Source organism: Sceloporus undulatus, chromosome 6, assembly GCF_019175285.1.
Source record: "Sceloporus undulatus isolate JIND9_A2432 ecotype Alabama chromosome 6, SceUnd_v1.1, whole genome shotgun sequence".
Taxonomy (NCBI): domain Eukaryota; kingdom Metazoa; phylum Chordata; class Lepidosauria; order Squamata; family Phrynosomatidae; genus Sceloporus; species Sceloporus undulatus.
Window position 1 is genome coordinate 10812224 of NC_056527.1, and position 14971 is coordinate 10827194.

The window sequence follows — 14971 nt, forward strand, 5'->3', positions numbered from 1 at the left end:
TCAATTTCCAGCAAATGTTAGCCACATGCTTGCACTAGAGGACCTAGAGATTCCTAGAGATGTGTTATTTCAGGTTAAAGAACCATTGCTTTGTTATTTGCATTTTTTCCACTTTCACAGGGGTCCTGTTCCTCTAACCCCAGTGAATGTGGGGGGCCCACTATACATGCATGAATGTTTTCGACATTTGCATCAGGGCAGAAAACATGCAACTATCAATATATTATTGAACTGCAGTTTCCAACTTTCCTCATTATTGACTATGCTGACTAGGGCTAATGAGAGTTGGAGTCCAATATCTGGAGGAAAGCAGTGGGATCCTGAGCCAGCTCTGATTTAAATAATAATAAAAATGAATAAAGTGAGATAAAGGATTATGAAAACTTGCATTTATATATGTGTGTGTGAGTCAAGGTGAATTCGGTAGGGGGAAGATTTCAGGTGCATACCTGCTATTCCTTGGCTAAGAGACAGCTCTGTAAATCCTGTTTGTCTTTTTCTTTTCTGCATTTCTTCATGCAATAGTTCTGAAGTGTGCTGTCTTTTGGAGCTGTCTCAGGTGCTGATGCCTTTAAAGCTCCACCACTCAGCCTTCTTTTTGGCTGGCAGACTTTGCATTGGGTTATTTCAAGGAAACTGGCAGCTTTATTAGACTTCCATAGCTTGCTGTCGGCTAGTGAAGGGAGCTCAGCTTGTGTGCCAAGGCAGGTTTTCTGACCTTGGCAACTGGGGAAAAATTGCAGACAAACAAATAATACAGTCTCTTCCTCCTTGCAAGTGGTGTTTAGAAGTGAGAATCTATCCAGGACTTTTAAATGTAGGTTTAATGTGAATTAGTGTAGATTTCATCATACAGCCCATTCAGAGGGAAGGTGATGCACAAGGACAAATGTGGCTAAATGAAATGCAGAGAAGTGTGGATTTTGACAGGTTTCTACAGAAACTACTTTGCACAGTAGCTAGAAATCCTGGGTGCTGGAAATTCTGCTAAATCCTGCTACTGCTATATGCGATTATGTTTGATAACTGGCTGCTCTGCTGATGATTGCATTATAAACCCCTATCTGGGAGGATTAGACTTCTAATATAAATTTCATATTAAAGGCTAAAACTGAGCAAGGGCGCTCTTGGTTTTAATGAGGGCGTCCCCATAAAAGTAGCTGAAGCATATGGTCTGGAGGTTCAGCCCTCAGAGCTTCCAATTAGAAGATCTCAGGATTGATGCTCAAGGCTGAAAATACCAGGTGAATGAATATCTAGTCCTCTGGCATGTAACAGAATGCCATTCTCTACAACATTGTTCTTATAAATGTCCAGCTCATTGGGGCAGGGATGGTTCCATTAATGGAGTTTTCTTTACTCATCCCATCAAAAATATGTCTCCATAACAATCATTTGGCTAGAATTTCAAAGGCACGAATCTGATTGGTAGATCCAACTAGACTAGATTTATTAAATCATTTCTAAAAAGTCTTTATGTAGATTCTATTGATCTAGTGGGTGGGCTGTATTTGGGACTATCAAGAGAGTTCGGGCCAAGACTACAAAGTATGATAATGTATGCAATTTTATACAGAATTTTGCTTCATACTCTTTATCAAATGATATGGGTGGTGATCATGACTTTAGTTTGTTGGAGACCCCCATAAACTAATGGGGTTTGCCTTGCTATCTAGTCTTTTCTGATATGTCCCAAGTGGAGGCAAATTAGTATAGTGATTAAATATGAAAAGGAGAAAATCCCAAAAGAGGATTATGATGAAGCTACTGATACTAATTTCACTTTTATCTTGTTTCTTTTCCAAGGGGGGCTGAGAAAAATCTGCATGGCTATCCCATCATTTTTCTCTTCCCCACAACCCTGTTACATTGTTGTTAGCCTATTTTGTCCTTACCTGATGAGCTTCGTTTCATGGCTGCAAACCTGATCCCAGGCTGGCACTCTTCACCATGACACTACATTGTCAAACATTTGTGAGGCCTTTTTCTAAATGCATGAAGAATTTGATGATAATGAGTAAAGGTGGAGAAAGGAAAAAGAAACAGTAGCGAAAAGTAAGCCAGCCAACCAGACTAATTTAATGCCTATGTAGTGGAAATATGTCCTGCATGGTATTCCATGAGAGCCAGCATGGTATAGTGGTTTGAGTGTTGGGACTATGACTCTGGAGACTAGGGTTTGATTCCCAGCTCTGCCATAGAAACCCACTAAGTGACCTTGGGCAAGTTACATGCTCTCAGCCTCAGAGGAAGACAATGGCAAACCTCCTCTGAGCAAATCTTGCCAAGAAGACTCATGTTTGCCTTATGGTCATCAGGGTCATCATAACTTGAAGGCACACAACAAATTGGATTCAATGCTAACCCTCCCTGACAAAAAAACTAACAAAGTGTGTTGGTGTGGGAGAGGGAAGATCCATGAACCTTGTAGTAGAGAGAGGTTGCTTCTGGGGAGAGGGATAACTGACGGCAACAGGCTTTCCTTTATAAAAGGATGGAAAACGCTGTGGAGATGACAGAAGTTGGTGAAGGGTAAGGAAGAGATGTGTGAGGCTCAAGCCCACTAGATTACCTTACCATTCTTTCAGTCTTCTTCACTCTAATCCCTCACTGCCAGCCAGGGATCAGGTTTGCAGCCATGAAATGAAGCTCAGCAGATAATAATACAGGTCCAACTTCCAGGTTTCTTGCAGTCATTACAGAGATATTCAATGTAAATCATTTCATAAATTATACTCAATTAAATAAACGATAATATTGTTTAGTACAGTGCATGAGCTTGTATGGCATACTGACTGTAAAACTCTGTGGGCACATAAATTGTACCATTATGTTCTCCTCTACTCACAGACCTGCCTGCCTGGATTAATTGATATCGATACAGTATCTCAGGAAGAAACCAAAGTAACTACAGAAAATTATAACAGGAGAGCATTCATTTATAATTTTGGGCATCCTGCACATATTTTTCCTTTTGAGATTACTGTTTTCCACACAGACTAATAGGTTATTTTCCCATGGCAGCCCCGTCCCATAAAAGAGAACTTTCTCTCTCCAGCTTACTTTTCTTTACAGTCAAAGTGATTAATGAGCTTAATTTCTGCAGGCAACTGCCAAAGGTGCTGAGTAAGTTGTACAGGCTGATTGTGTATAACCCTGTTCCTTTTAATTACTGTGATGATAATAATGCATTAATCAAGTGCATAAGAGATTCAGCACTTCTGTCTAATGCAAAATATTGATTAATTTCACAGGACATTGAGACGAAAAGTGATCACCACAGTAATCCTTTTAACATTAAATTCACAAGGATACGTTATTTCTGTTGAAGGGGATTGCCTATCAGTGATCAGGTCTATCAAGTTAGCCTAAAGTTTCAGCTTTTCCTCCTTTCTTAGTCATTATTCAGTATAATTTTCTTCTTTACTGCTTTGGGAATTTTCCTTGAGCAGAAACTGCAGAATTGGACAGTAGTTTTATGGTGCATTCCAAGACTGGGAAAGTACTGATTGGTGACTAGCAGAAGGTCATAAAAGATGAGGAATAGTGATCTCAGCTGGTGAATGATGGCAGGATTGCAGTCAGAACTGAACTACTGAAAAATAAGAGGGTGCATCAGCATGACTGGAGAAACTCCAAGTTTTGCAAGGAGTAGTTTTTAAATGATGGGGAAAATAAGGGAAGCAAACTCCCATTTCAATGAGGTTGAAATGTGCCCTGTGGTCACAGTGTTCTCAATATCTGTGTGGCGGGGAAGGGGACAGAAAACCTGGGGGAATGAGATGCAGAATCTGGAAAATTCTGCACTGGAATATTTTGTTGCAGGTCCTTTCTGTGATATCTTAATTGAACTTGCATGTGACAATTTAGGTGGTAGAACAGCAAAAAAGACATTTCCAATGAGTAGCTATGGAATGATATCAGATTAGTTTGCCACTGGATGGTTATGAAAAGAATTGATGAGAATTGGAAAGGGGAGAATCTAATAAAAGCGCAAGGGTGTTTGTGTCACTTTTGCAAAAGCTAAACATGAATCCAAAAGTGTGAAAGCAATTTCTGCAAAGCTCTGACTACAACTTTTTGGCTGAAAAACATTTCTCTGTGGCAGCATTCCCATCCATTCATCATGTCAACTTGAACTTTAGCAGGATATGTTGCATTTAGTTATACCGATGGTTGTTTTTTTCAACACTACAGAGTTATGAATCAAAGAAAGAATTGGCTAAATTTGGAGCATTAATAATTCAGATGGTTGGTTGAAGTAGGGTTTAAACAATACTTTAAGACCTATGCAGTCTGGAATATGTAGTACACTGATCTTGGAATGTAATTATTGGGAAGGGAGGATCTGTAAAGAGAAAAAATGCTGGCCATTGCTTTGAATATGGAAAGCAGAGTCAGATCTATATTTTTGTAGGCCCCAAGCAAGAGACAGTGGTGTCTCGTATCACATACCAGCCACCTCTTCCCAACACTGACCACAAATATTATCTGGGGGAAAGAGGGCACTATACAACTAAAATACAGGCTCTTTGAAAGGCCATCTCTCCTTATGTGCTTGCCCAAATTTTAAGATTCTCAAGAGCAGACTTTCTCTTGGCTTCATTATCTTCTCTGTCTACCATCCTGTAAAGAATTCTTTATTTGAATAAATAGTTAGTGGCAGGACTATGTGGTCTTTTTATTGTTGTTCAAAGATATAGCTGTGTTAGTCTGTAGAATCAATATATAGAGAGATCTTGCAGCACCTTTGAGACTAACTGAAAGAAAGATGTTATCAGCACGAGCTTTCATAAACTAAAGTCTCCTTCTGCAGATGCAAACCAAATGCACCCAAGCAAGTAGACTGAAGTCTAGGAAAGCTCCTGCTGCCAACTTCTTTCTTTCAATTAGTCTCAAAGGTACTACAAGATCTCCCGACACACTGTTTCTACAAACTAACCATTGTATTCATTGTATTCTTTTTTTTTAAAAAAAAGATTGAATTTTCAAAAGCCATTTTAAAAATCCCATTATTCAAAATGTCTGGCATTAATTCATTCATTCAGTCAATGGCTGAATAAAAAGGTCTTGGCTTGCTGGCAGAAGGGCAAGAAGGAGGGAACCTCTCTCCCTTGTACTGGGAGGGAGTTCAACAGCATGGGAGTTGCCACCCCTTCCTGCTTGCAGCTCATTTTGTGTAATGGCATATATTGTGTAATAACATCTCATTTTGCATAACAAAACATTTTGTGACCAGTGTTTGTTTTACCTTCCTTCTTTCCTTGCTGGCTGCTTCTGTCTGTAGTTCGTCATCTTGCCTGCTCACGCTCTTGTTTTCCCTCTGGATTGCTTGCTGGATGCTTCTAAGTTTACATGTCTGACTAATCCGAATGTCACTATGCTTAACTAACTCATGTACATGTTATGGAGATCACCTGCTTCCATTGAATTTGAAGATCTCAGTGATAAAGCATTAAAAGACCAGAAGCTTACCATTTATCTGAAAAATATTTTAAGCCATTTCCCTAAAATCCAGGCCACCTATCTGGTGGAAATAGTAGGAGTAATATCATATTTCTGTCTAGGATTCTGGAAATGATAGATTGGAAAGGGTGGTGGTGCGCCTTCAAATTGTTCTTGACGTATGACAACCCCTAGGTGAACCCATCATAGGGTTTTCTTGGCAAGATTTGTTTATAGGGCATTTGCCATTACCTTCCTTTGAGGCTGAGAGAGTGTGACTTACTTAAGGCAGGTTTCCATGACCAAGTAGGGATTTGGATCCTGGTCTCTTAGAGCCTTAGTCCTGTACTCCAATCAGTATACCATGCTGGTTCTTTGACAGAAAAAGACACTCTACTAGGAATCTGAGAGTGATCCTTGGGGATGATATACACCTCCTAAATAAATATTCTCAGCCACTCTGATTTTTAATATGAGAAGCTGTCTTGTCTGTACAGGGCTTGCATAGCATAAGTATCAGGTCCTTAGGTTAAATAAAACCTTATGCACAGATTTTACCTTGGACTGGCAGGGGAATGAAGGGTACTGAAGTATGGACAGCCCTAGGCAGAAGCAAATTGAAATGTTCTCTGAAATGCAGATTTCAGCAAAGCAAGAAATTGACATTGATTATGAACAGCGGATGTGTTGGCAGTCCTGACATTCAAGGCTACAGAGAATGATAGTTGAGGAAAATGCAAGAAAGTGCAGGTTTTATGGGGGACAATAAAAAAATCCCACTGAGTAGCAAATTGCTGCAATAAACACTATCTTGGGGACAAGAGAAGAATGAGCAAGAATAACAAACACATGGAGAACTCTTAACATTTGCATTGGCATGTCTCAGTATGACTGATGCAACAGCCTTGCAAAGAGCATCATGACATCTTCGTTTATATTTTTTACCAGATGGTAACTGGGAGAGAGAGAAAATCTTTTTGGAATTTGAAGCATTGTCACAAAATGTGGGTGTCACCACGGTCATCTATAGGTATTTTGTCAGGCTGCTGAGTAGCTAGTTAATCAGTTAAATTTGCAAGTAGGTAGAAACAATGTGAAGTCGGAGACTTTCATGGCTGGCATCCATAATTTTTTGTGTTTTTTTCAGGCTATGTGGCCATATTCTAGAAGAGTATATTCCTGACATTTCACCAATATCGGTGGTTGGCATCTTCAGAGGTGCAAGGAAGAGAGTAAGTATATATATACTGTGTGACCCTGGGTAAGGAGAAATGATTCCCACATTAATCTATGTATTGTTCGGTTGTTGATGGCCGGGCCTCAGGATGGGAGGATATGCAAAAGAGGATCAGTGTCTGTTAATTGGTGATCATTGTCTGCTGGGAAAACCCCTGACCCTGGGTGGTTTCCAATTTGCATTTGTTGAGTGCTGATTTTACTGTTTTTCAGGACTGGTAGCCAAACTTTGTTTAGTTTAAGGGTTTCTTCTTTATGGTTGAAGTTGTCCAAGTGTTTGTGGATTTCAGGCTGTGTTCCTGAACATTTGAACAACATTCACCCTAACATCCAATTCACTATGGAAAAAGAAAAAGAAGGAACACTGCCATTCTTGAATGTCCTAGTCATCCGCAAACCGAACCGACTCTTGGGTCACACAGTATACAGAAAACCTACACATACAGACAGATACCTGCACAAGAATTCGAACCATCACCCAGGACAAAAAAGAAGTGCAATAAAAACACCGGTAGACTGGGCAAAATGCATCTGCGAACCCCACTTCTTGGAAGATGAACTGAAGCACCTAGGCCAGCCTCTACAGGCTAATGGTTATTCCAGCTCAGACATCTGAAGGGCTGCCAGACCCAGAAAAACCCAGAGGAGTGAAGACATGCAGCCACCCAAAAGGAAGGTATTTTTACCATACATCAAAGGAGACACAGACAGAATAGGGAAAGTGGTGAGGAAACACAACCTCCAAATGAAAATCCTGCCAATGCTGCGCTCAGCGAAGGACAAGAGAGACCCTCTCATAGCCGCAGGAGTTTACCACATACCATGCAGCTGCAGTCAAGTCTACATAGGGACTACCAAGCACAGTGTCCAAACACAAATCGAGGAATACGAGAGACACTGCAGACTGGGTCAGCCAGAAAAATCAGTAGCAGCAGAACACATTACAACCCAGCCTGGGCACAAAATGCTGTTTGAAAACACTGAAGTTCTGGACCATGCCAACAACTATCAGGTCAGAATGCACAGGGAAGCCATTGAAACACTTGGACAACAGGAAAGAAGAAACCCTTAAAGTAAACAACATTTGGCTACCAGTCCTGCAAAAAAGCAAAACCAGGACTCAGCAAATGCAAATGAGAAACCACTCAGGGTCAGGGGCTTTCCAGCAGACAATGATCACCAATTAACAGACGCTGATCCTCTTTTACATATCCTCCCATCCTGAGGCCCTGCCATCAACAACAGAACAATACATAGATTAATGTGGGAATCATTTCTCCTTACCCAGGATCACACAGTGTTTGTGTGTGTGTGTGTGTGTGTGTGTGTATATACACATACATATACATACACCCACTCTCCTCCTTGCCAGTATTCTCTGAAGATGCCAGCCACAGATTTTGGCAAAACGTCAGGAATAAACTCTTTTAGAATATGGCCACATAGCCCAAAAAACAATAAAGGTAGAAACAATATTTCTGAAAAGAATAAACATACTTTCTTTGGTTCACAACAATTTTTAAAAATTGCATTCATAATGTTAATCACTCTTCTTTTACAAAATAGGGAACTGTAACTAATAAACTAGTTGAGTCTATTAGGGGAAAAAACACATGAGTTGTTCCAATCTTTAAAAATTGTTGTTATTAGACTGAGGTCCATGAAGTCTAACATTCTCTTCGCAGCTGCTTCTAATGCATGGAGGTTCTGTACAGCTATCATGGTTAATAGCTATTGACAGACCTGTCTTCATTGAATTTGTCTAATCCCTTTTTAAAAGCTCTCTAAGCTACTGACCATTACTAGTGGTAAAATGTGACATGGCATATTCAGTCAGTGGCCAGGAACACAGAATGCTAGAGGAACAAGTTCACCTTACATATTAACTAGATACAAATTAGAGAGAGAGAGAGTGTGTGTGTGGCATAATAGTTGGAGTTGGACTCTGGGAGACCAAGGTTCAAATTCCCACTCAGCCGGGTGGGATCTTGAGCAAGTTACACTCTCTAAGCCTTAGAAGAAAAGAATTCAGAATTTTCCTGAATAAGTCTCACCCAAAAAAACCTTAGCATATGGTCACTTCACCTATGGTCACCATAAATCAATTTAAAGTCAGTTTGAAGGCACATAACAAACGAGAGCAGCTATATATTTAAATATACTATTCAAAAATGTTCATATCAGCTTTTTATTGTTTACTACATGTCACTTAGGCTTTCTGAACAGCAATCAAAGGCAATAAAATTGCAAAATATAATAAAACAGTTTGATAATACCTATACAGCATTACATAAAATTTAAGAAGTAAATGCCTGTCTAAACTGAAGGTCTTAATCATATGACAAAAGGCAGTCAAAAATGTGCTAGTCTAGACTCAAAAGCCTTTCAAGATTTGGTGCAACTATCAGAAAGGCTATTAATGTTGTCTTTCAGCCATTCCTCCACTGCAGCTAGGAGACAAAAAATCATGAGCTGTCTGGTTTAGGAAGAGGTTGTTCCTAAAGCATCTGGAATTAAGGCTAATATGACTTTTTTGGTCATCCAAATGCAAAGCCCTCCTGATGTAAGTAAAATCCATATCTTTCATATACAGTGAGAAATACCTTCCTTTTTAATCTCATACATATAGTTTCTAAAAAAAATCCATCTAACCTGACTTTACTCCTCATTCTTTCAGAAAAGAGGAGATAGTAGAATTATGGCAAAGGTTTGGCTAGACCCCATAGTGCACCAATAAATTTTGCAATACAAATGCTGATCGCAACAATCCCCACCACCATTTACTTAAGGAGAGCCCCAAAATGTAGGTAACTGCTGATCCAAACCTACAAACCAGTTGTAGTTGTGTGTGTGTGTTCAATTGTAATAGGAACAGGTTTTCTTTTCCATTATAAAGAAAATGAATTTAACGATAGTTGCTGATTTAAAAGTAAACCACAGCAAATTTTCTGACCTTAGAATCTTGGTTTTTGTTTGGCGCAGAATGGTACACCATATCAGTACACTTATAAACCAGTTAGTTTCTCTCCACAGTGGGTGAGTGAAAGGTCTCCTCATCTGTTACAGTACGTCAGTAGAACTGAGAACTGATAATCACCTTAAATACATGCTTTTTAAAAACCTAACAAGAGCTAATAAGCATCTGCTGTTTGCAAAATGTCAGATGGAGCCAAAGTGCATGCAATTAGATAAAGATAATGTAGCAATAGGAAGGATATACATGGTGGTGCTTTTTTTCCTCTCCTTGCCTTTTTGGCTGCAAAAGTGCTGTTACAGAAGCAAGTGTCTTCTTGATTTTAAAGCACAGAGTTGGCGATTGTCAGAGATGGAAACAAGAGCTAATGTGATGAAGTGACAAGGTTAGACTGTGAGGAACATGCAAACTTACTTTGCAGGCACTTGACAGATGGAGAGCTGCCTAGGCTACAAGTCAGATATTTATAGGGTTAGAGAAAGTCAAGGAGGAATAAAATGAGAGAAGATTTATAAGATATGTCTGGCAGCAATTTATAAATGAGGTGTTTGAAGTTGCAGCACTGCCACATTTTTTGTCATTGCTTCTCTTGAGTCACCTGGAAGCAACATGGGTCCTAGGAAAATTACTATAAATATTTTTGTTCCTATATTGTCATCTTTATGTCCCTTGGAAAATACCCATGACATTGATCTTTTCAAGGCATGCCAGTGACATCTTTGATATGCATTGCAGGGGAATGTGGCCAAACAGAGGTGACTTTCACAATTTCAGCGGACTTCACTTTGGAAGAAACGTATCTGATGATTGCTTGGATTTATCATACAATTGGGGACAAACTGGAAGTGACGTTAATGAAAGTGATAAGATGCATGTTTTGTTCTATTGCTCCCATGGACAGTGAGACAGGGGAATGTACAGTAACTCTTTCTCTTTACTCTTTCTTTAGATTCTAAAATGCAGAGATACACAACTCAGCACAAAAGTTAGAATCACACAAGCTGTTGTATTCCCTGTTACCATGTATAGATGTGAGAGCTGGACAGTGAAGAAAGTGGACAGGAAGAAAATAAATGTATTTGAGATGTGGTGCTGGAGAAGAGTGCTGAGAATCCCATGGATGGCCAAGAAGACAAATGGGTCCTAGAGCAGACCAAGCCAAAAATCTCCCTGGAAGTCAAGATGACAAAACTGAGGCTGTCATACTTTGGGCATATCATGAGAAGGGAGGACTCATTAGAAAAAACAATAATGCTAGGAAAGGTGGAGGGAAGTAGAAAAAGAGGAAGGCCACATGCTCTGTTGGGCTCTATTAAGGAGAACATGGGTATGATTTTATAGGAGCTAAGCAGAGCAGTGGAGGAAAGGGAGTCTTGGAGATGTCTCATCCACAGGGTCACCATGAATTGGATCAATGTGAGTGCAGTTAACAACAAACAATTTTACATCATGGCCCCAACAAACCCAGCCACTCTTGTGCTGCTTTTTGAATCTGCTGTGGTTCTTAAATGTTATTAAGGCGGGTTACACACTGCCATTAAAGTACGCGTGGAGTGCATACTAGGGTTAGGGAGGTGCGGTGCTTCCACACCTCCCTAACCCTAATATGCGCTCCGCGCATAAAAAATAACGGCGGCCGTTCCAGACGGCCGCCGCCATGAGAACGTCACGGCCACGCCGCCTCTATACGGGGCGGCACAGATGTGACGTCCTCGCTCCGCACCAGGGTGCCTAGTGCGCCCTTAGCGCGGACCAGGAAGGAGCTCCATTTCGGAGCTCCTTCCTGGTTTGCGGCACCGCTCTGCGTCGCTGGGCGCAGCCTTCAGATGGCTGCGCCCAGCAAAGCAAGGGAGAAAGGGGCCAAGTGGCCCCTTTCTCCTCCTCCCCGCCGCCGCGGGGTGTCCTTGGGGCTTGAAGCCGCAACGACACCCCTTTCCAGGCTGCGGGGAAGCAGTGTTTTGCTGCTTCCCTGCAGCCTGAAAAGCGGCGGATCGGGGCCTCAGCGGCTGCTGTTATGGCAGCTGAGGCCCTGATACACTGGGAAAGGGGCGGGTACAGCCCACCCCAAATGGGCGGTCTGTAACCCGCCCAAGAAAACTTTTTAATCTTTGGTTGAATGCCATAGACATTTTATTTGTCACTAGAGTTGTTAATATTGTTTTTAAAAAAGGAAATCACATTGGACGCCCTTAAAATTATAGTTTTTGTGGCTTAGCCTTGACTGGTTGAATCTTTCGATCTTTCTGAGTCTTTTCTTTCTGTCTCTTTTTCTCTCTATCTCTTGCTTTCCCACCCAAACCTCTGAAAAAGTACTCATGATGGTGCCTACCACTTGAATATGCAAAAAAATCTATTGTATGTCAAAATCTCTGCAGTGATGGTACATGGTACACTGGCTGCCAATTAGCTTCCGGGTGCAATACAAAGTGTTGGTTATTACCTTTAAAGCTCTACATGGTTCGGGCCCAAGTTACTTGCGGGAGCACTTCTCACTACATAATCCACCCCGCACTCTCAGAACATCTGGGAAGTTCTTACTAGAATACTAGAATATTATAATACCAGGTTATTGACAACTACACATATGGCCCCAAGATTATGGAATGACCTACCGGAAGAGATCCGTCTCAGTACTACCTTAGAGGCCTTTAAGAAGGCACTCAAAACGGATCTCTCCCGGCGGGCTTATCCACTGAATTCCATATAAAAAGGTTATGATGACTGCTCTTCCTTGACTCTGATTGTTGGCTAATTGATGAATTGTAATTTTTAGAGAACTAATAGGAATTCTTGGTAAATTCAGTATTAGTATTTTATTGTTGTATTGATTGTAAATTGTACTAAGTGTCTTTTAAGGTTGTAATCCCGCCTCGATCCGTGGGAGAGGCAGGAGGTATAAATAAATTTTATTATTGTTGTTGTTGTTGTTACCACCTGGGTCCAAAACACACTGCAGAAATATTCCAGTTTGAGATCGCTTTAACTGCCCTGGCTCAATGCTAGGGTATTCTGGGAACTATTATTATTATTATTATTAAACTTTATTTATATAGCGCTGTAAATTTACACAGCACTGTACATAAAATCATTTAATTAGACGGTTCCCTGCCTCCATGCTTACAATCTAAGAAGACACAACACAAAAGGAGAAGGGAATGGTTGAGGGGAAGGGGATTAGGTCCAGCATTCTTCTCTCCCTCTGAGGCCTGGACCATGGCAGATGGACAGATGGAGGGATCTGTATCTTAAGGACAGGACTGATGGCGTTTGCCATCACTATAGTTTTGTGAGACATTTATCCTTTTCTGTCAAAAAGTTCTCATGCCACAATAAACTACAATTCCCAGGATTCTATAGCACTGAGCCAGGGCAATTAAAACAGTCTCAGACTGATTTATTTCTACAGCATGTTTTGGACCCTGCACTTGTTCCTAGAGTCCCTCTTGACTGGGTGCTTTTGGGAGGAAGATAGTATTCTCGAAGGCCATAAGCTATAAAATGTTCTCTTTGACAGCTCCTTACCCTGTGTTTTATTGTAAATTACGTAGTATCACACTGTGTATCTGGCATGTGAAGTTTGCTCTAAGAATTCTGCCAAGGATCCCTTTTCTCACAGAAAGCACAAGTGCCTTTCCAGCCTGAGAAAACCCTAATTTAATTTCAAACTTATTATTTAGCATTTATTTAATTTGATCTGCCAACTGTCAAGCCATAGAAATTCTCTTTGCTCTACTGGAGTTCAATAGGAAACAATTTATTTAACTTCTTAAAGGAACTGATTAAAAAGGATTCCAAGTTTTCCAGAAAGAAAGAGAGAGAGAGAATGAGAGAAATCAAACTTACCTACTAGGCTCTCAGTAACAATATATGAGGCAGATGTGACTATTAATTGAATGGGAGATAATGGGTTAGTAAATGAGATATGAGTTAGTAAAAGGTTATCAAAATCTAAACTTTAAAATATATGTAACATATGTTGTGGTACAGGGAACATTTTAAGTCTTCTTCTCATACATTTATGGACAATTTACATGCTTGCATTCTGAATCCTAACTTTGAATGAGGTTCTAATGCAGTCTCCCCTGGATGTTGATTAAATTTTTGATGATCAGGGCCACTTCACACCTGTTGTGTTTTTTTTTTGTTTGTTTTTTTGCAAATGCTAGAGAAATCTGCTTCTCTGTGAAAGTAAAAATATAAAACTGTTCCCCTGTATAAAAACGGATAAAAAGCAATGTGCATCATTCATTGGCAAAAGACAAAAATATAAATTCTAAACTACCCCAAGATCTCAGTTTTAATAAATAAAAGCTATCCAGATTCTACAAAATCCAACTGAAAACAATATTTACAGCAACTGTTGCTTCCTGAATCATTTGTGACATTTGCTGCTTGTCATTGAAGAAACAAAGAAATCCTTTTTTGTTAAGTAAAGTGAAAATCCAGCATGATATTGGGCATAGTGTTTGATTTTTCACATTTTGGTTTCTTAGAGGTTTTGGTCCCTGTAGCAACGTGTTTCTTCTTTGTCCCTAAGCAGTAGGTGCCAGACTATTAATCAATCTCAGTCACATTGACAGTATCTCTCAGATATTTCTCTGTGTGGTCTTTTCCTCTTGGACAAACACTTCTTTGTTCCAGCACATTCTCCACTGCTGCAAGAGATGCTCAAAAATCAAAGTGCATGTTTTCTGCACCTTGTTTTCCCATACACCTCTCTTGGTAGGCTTTTCTCTCAGGACATGCCCTTTATTTATCATTCTCATGTATTAGAAGTTTGAGTCATGGATACACAGCTGATTGATGTTTGCTTTAATTTAGAGGCGTTTTCTATTCTGTTCTAGCACAGAGCTTGGGAAAATTACTTTTGGACAAAAGTTTCCATTATCCTTCAACCAATATGCTGGTGTTGTTTTCAATTTAACTTCTCTCATTTGTTGTTTTTTAAAGCCCAAATGCAGAGTATTATATTCATTTGAAATAAGAAAAATCTATTAATTACAGATAAACTTGGTTTTGCTTAAGTTTAGGTTTGTCAGATCTCAGGGCACTAGATGATGCATTAAGCACCCTCAATCTCCCATCAGGAGAGCAATCTCAGGAGAAACAGTGTTGGAGGAGAAAAAGTATGGTTTGGTATGTGTTTGTGTTGGATTTAAAATCTAGGTACTCATATCCATCTATTCCCATGTGGCGTCAGGGCTCACTGGCTCAGCATGAAGGTTAGATATGTGTGTTGCATTTACACATACATCAGTGGACCAATAGCCAAGAGTGAGGGGAGGAGACTGGATGGGGAAGTTCTGGATGCATGTA

At 40.1% G+C, this 14971-nt stretch overlaps 1 protein-coding gene across 3 annotated transcripts in view; it reads left to right on the forward strand.

Annotated features, from left to right (window-relative positions):
- Nucleotides 1-14971, forward strand: part of DPP6 (dipeptidyl peptidase like 6) — a 652679-nt gene that overhangs the window by 209301 nt on the left and 428407 nt on the right. The window lies entirely within an intron of this gene.